This window comes from Geospiza fortis, unplaced genomic scaffold (genome assembly GCF_000277835.1).
Source record: "Geospiza fortis unplaced genomic scaffold, GeoFor_1.0 scaffold275, whole genome shotgun sequence".
NCBI lineage: Eukaryota > Metazoa > Chordata > Aves > Passeriformes > Thraupidae > Geospiza > Geospiza fortis.
Genome location: NW_005054341.1, coordinates 5,882,352 through 5,886,656, shown reverse-complemented (window position 1 = coordinate 5,886,656; position 4,305 = coordinate 5,882,352). Strand labels below are relative to the sequence as shown.

Below are 4,305 nucleotides of genomic sequence, written 5' to 3'. Positions count from 1 at the left end.
TCTTTCCCTGATACCAACACCAGCTCCATGGCTGCAGGCACCTCCCTACCTGAGCAGGCTCAGCCCCTCCTGACAAGCAGGGCTCACACACCGTGACAAAGCCAGCAGCCTGGGGGACACTCGCTGTTTGCTGTGCCTGTTACACTGAACATGCTGAAGTGACCAGAGAATAGCACAAGGTGTTTGCACCAAGCACAGCGGGGTAGCCCCACATTCCCCACTGCAGTGGAGCAGTTCCTTGAGCAAACAGGACATGAAATTTAGGGGTGAATGAAATGAAACTAGGAGGAGAGGTGGAAATTTAGGGGTGAATGAAATGAAACCCCTAAATTTCATGTCCTGTTTGCTAAATGAAATTAGAACTCCTGCACACAGGCTCCCTGCCCCCCAGTGCACTTCCTCCCCACTGGTTCCCACCACCTCTCCTCCTAGTTAGGAACTTGCCTGCACAAGTCAATGAGCCCCACGCCCTGAGCTTGCTCTGTGCCATTCCTCTTCACCCCAGAGAGCAGAGATCCTCTTCCCCCAGCCCCCCTGAGCTGTGCTGGCTCCTCCTGCTCTCCCCTAGCCATGCATGACCTCACCTCTGCAGGCACTCCTACTGCAGCTGGGTGCATCGCCACTCAGGAAGCCCTTTCTGCCTCACTGGTCCCTTGAGCATCCCCTGCTTGCTAAGCTTCCCAGCCCAGATCTGCTCTCAGCTCCTCCTCCTCCTCAGATGACTCTTCCCTTCCCATCCCTCAAGTCAGTACCTGCTCTCTTTGTCTGCTGTTACACAGCTTCCCTATTAAAATGAGGCTCTCTGCCTCAGAAGTAGCACGAACACACTGTAATGCCTGGCTCTGAATAATGAACTCCAGGTACTGCAGTAACAAGCCCCATGGAGATATGTGCAAAACATGAAAATACAGCAGCTCACTGAAAAGGTACACCCTCTCCCAGAGCTGCACATCTCATCAGCAAGGCTCCAAGCTGCCCTTGAGGCTGCAGAGCAACTCCCATCTTTACTGCTGCTAATGCCTGCTCCCACTTCCAGGTCATTAACTCTTTTCCCCACCCAGCTGCCTCTCCCAGTCTTTCTGGCCAGAAGGAGTAACACTTTCTCATCCTCTCATTCAATGCTGCCTTGGTCTCTGACATTATTTTTTTTTTCTCCTTAAATAGCTACCCAGAAATTCTCTGCATTCACATACTCATCATGTTCCAGAGGGACGGAATTAAACATACCTTTCATTTCCCACTCCCTGCTCTCATGTTTTACTCCACTGCTCCTTGTCTCTTCCACAGCAAACTGCCCCCACAAAGCCAGGGGCTGGCCAAGCTGTGCTGGCTATTCACATCAGACAGAAGCTCATCTTGGAGCAAAACTGAGAGCACTGCAGTACCCCTGGACTTAAGAGAGAATCCAACACTCGCCTTCCCTTGTGCATGTGCCTGCTTTTCAACATATCTGCCCTTCCAGATCAGCTCCACTACAAGTTCCTTTGCTGTACAGAACAAAGCACTTTGCTTAGGGGGTTCTGGACTGGCTCCTACCCTCTTCATCTCCCTCCACACAGATCCCCATAGGAGCTCTTTGTCCACTGCATTTGCCCAGATCCATCAAAACAGAGCTGCTCTGTAACAAGCTTTACTCATCCCACCAGCTAGACAAGTTGCCTGCAAAACAAATCATAACTTTCTGGTACCAGGATAAATTAAAGTTGATTCTTTTCCCTGCTCCATGGAGCACAGTGTGGGAGAGAAAAGCACAAACTGGAAGAGGGCTGCCCACATGGCTGCTCCCCTGCTGCAAGCCCATTAAATATCTACCGAGATATGAAGAAAAAGGAAAGATTTTTTTTTAGTGCACCCAATTTTCACCCTAGAACAGGCAACCAACCAACCATAACTCCACAAGGGAATTCACAGGGCATGAAACTCTCACAATGGCAGCAGAGGTATCCAGGTTGGGCTCAGCTCATCAACCCCACCAGACAACACCACTCCCAGCGTTTCACAAGTCAAACCACCTCTTGCTTCTGGAAGGAGTTTTGCTCCCAGCACACATTACCTAATTCCTCACACATTGTGAAAGTCAAAATACCTTTCTGTGTTTCCTGAAGAGCAAGAAAATCGCATTCAAACTGGTATACATTTCTTCTTATCAAGCAAAGAGCTCTCTTCCATTCTGCAGCAGAGTACTCCAGAGATAGGAAAGCACCAAGAGGGAAGAAACTTCACTGCAGACTCAACAGAGAAAGGAAGAAGAGACCTGTGGCAGTACACACTGCAGAGGTGTCTCCTCTCTGCTCTGCTCTCTGTTCCTATGATCAAAGGAGACGCAGCTTTCCATCTTAAAGGAGGGCTGGATTTTGTCTGGAGTATGAGGAAGTGGCTAGGTATGTTTTGTGGGAGGGAATTTTAGACACATCACTTCCAAGTTTCTCCTGCACCCAGGCAAATATTACATGCCATTTCAGGTCACAAAAGGAAGCCTGTCACCTCTGACATTCTTCCCTTCTTACTGCACCACTTGCAACGAGGAGGGCAGTGCCACAGCCTGATTTGGATGGGCACATCAGAGTGACCTGCTTTGCTGGCTATTCACTGCAAGACCCAGACTTTCCTACACCTTTCCAGAGCTGTGAACTCAAAAAGAGCTCCACATAAATAAAAGGTAAGTCTGACCCCATAATGCCAACGCAGGAGTTCTCTCACTTCCTTGGAGTCTGCAGGCAGCTCTCCCACCAAGCTGTTTTCAGCTGTATACACAGAATAAAACAGATGGAAGCAAAGGGCAGGATGGAGGATCTACAAAACTGCTGCCTGCTCCAAGGCACACAAAGTAAGAGTGATTCCTTGCTGGCCACATGGCAGGTCAGGCATGAGCACAAAACTGAGTGGCTTGTAGTGGGTTTATTTTCTGAGGCTCTGCAACGCAGATCCGTGCTTTGGAGTAGACTCTAAAATAACATTGACTACAGCCATGCCACTGTACTATACATTTCTTCCTAGTCTTGATTGGTCCTACGTGTCTCCCATGCCCAACCCTCCAAATGACAAGTGTAATGTGTCCCAGACAAGACTAGAGCACACAGGCTTCTATGGATGTAGAAGTGGCACAGCTTGTTCGCCAAACTGCAGCATTAAAATAAATAAACCACACATACATGCATGCTTCCTCAGATGTGTACAACATTCTTCTGAGACAATTCTCAAATTCCAAAACCACTGCCTGAACGCAAGACAGACTCAGAACTACCAGAAAAGTTCCAATGAACACAACTTTGTGCTAACTCTAAGGACAGCTTATCACACTCTGCTGAGGCCATTCTAATGTATCTACCCTGGCAAGATCCAAACTGAGAGTGAGACTGCACATCTGGGAAAACAGACTGTGCCTTCTTGTGAGGAATGCTGCATTCAGCAACAAGGCTGTTATACCAAAAGAGAGCCATTTAATTGCTAGCAGTTCATTCTTTCAAATGTTCCTATCCATTACTTCCTAATCTCACTCCTCCAGAAAACTCCTCAGAAGAACAGATCTTTTCCCATTGCTTCTCACTACTCTCCCACTCTGACACAAAGTGACAACAGAGTTGACAGCACTTTGCTCTGACAGGAGCAAGGAGGCTGCTCCCATCTGCCAGGCTTCCACCTCCTTGATAATCATGGCGTGTCCCTTTCTGCAGCCAACTTTGCCATGTCCTGCCCACTTCTGTGAGCACCACTCGCCCTCAGCTTTGTGCCACATGTCTTTTTGCAGGTCTGTAGGATATGAGACTCATCTGGTCTCATCCATAGTCATGGTTCCCTTTGGGCCAATTTTCCTTCTCTGACTTCTTAAGATCCTGGTGACATGTGTTATCTGGTGGAACAGCTTGAAACGGCTAAAATGAAAGATTTAATTCCTCCCCGAAGATGAGTTTGCACATGCACACTGCTGTACCCAAGGTGAAAGCCTTCCCTCTTCTGAATTCTCTGCCCCACCACCCTCCCCGCTACTGCTGCTGCTGCTGCTGCTGCTGCTGCCAGGCTTTGTGGTGCTTTTGGTAGACTTTGGAGACTCCTGAAAGAATGAGAACACAATCAGAGAAAACTCCACTTTGCTCAGAATTTCAGCATCTCTCTGCAGAGCTCAGGTGTGTGCTGCCACAGAGCACTCCCGCAGCACGCCCTGCTCCGAACATCCACTCCCAGCCCTTTCTCCCTGGGAAAGCCATCCCGAACGGTTCCCGCGGCGGTGACGCCCAGGGCGAGGCCAAGCTCCCAGCCCAGGAGCAATGCTGGCATCTCCCGTCCCGGTCACCGCGGGCTGACCCC

At 49.4% G+C, this 4,305-nt stretch overlaps 1 protein-coding gene across 1 annotated transcript in view; it reads right to left on the bottom strand.

Annotated features, from left to right (window-relative positions):
• Positions 1 to 4,047, bottom strand: part of PPP2R5D (protein phosphatase 2 regulatory subunit B'delta) — a 26,632-nt gene extending 22,585 nt beyond the window's left edge. The window contains exon 1 of the mRNA XM_005422611.3: positions 3,950 to 4,047. The gene's annotated coding sequence lies outside the window, so the exon portion shown is untranslated. The remainder of the gene's footprint in view (positions 1 to 3,949) is intronic.
• Positions 4,048 to 4,305: the final 258 nt, after the last annotated feature.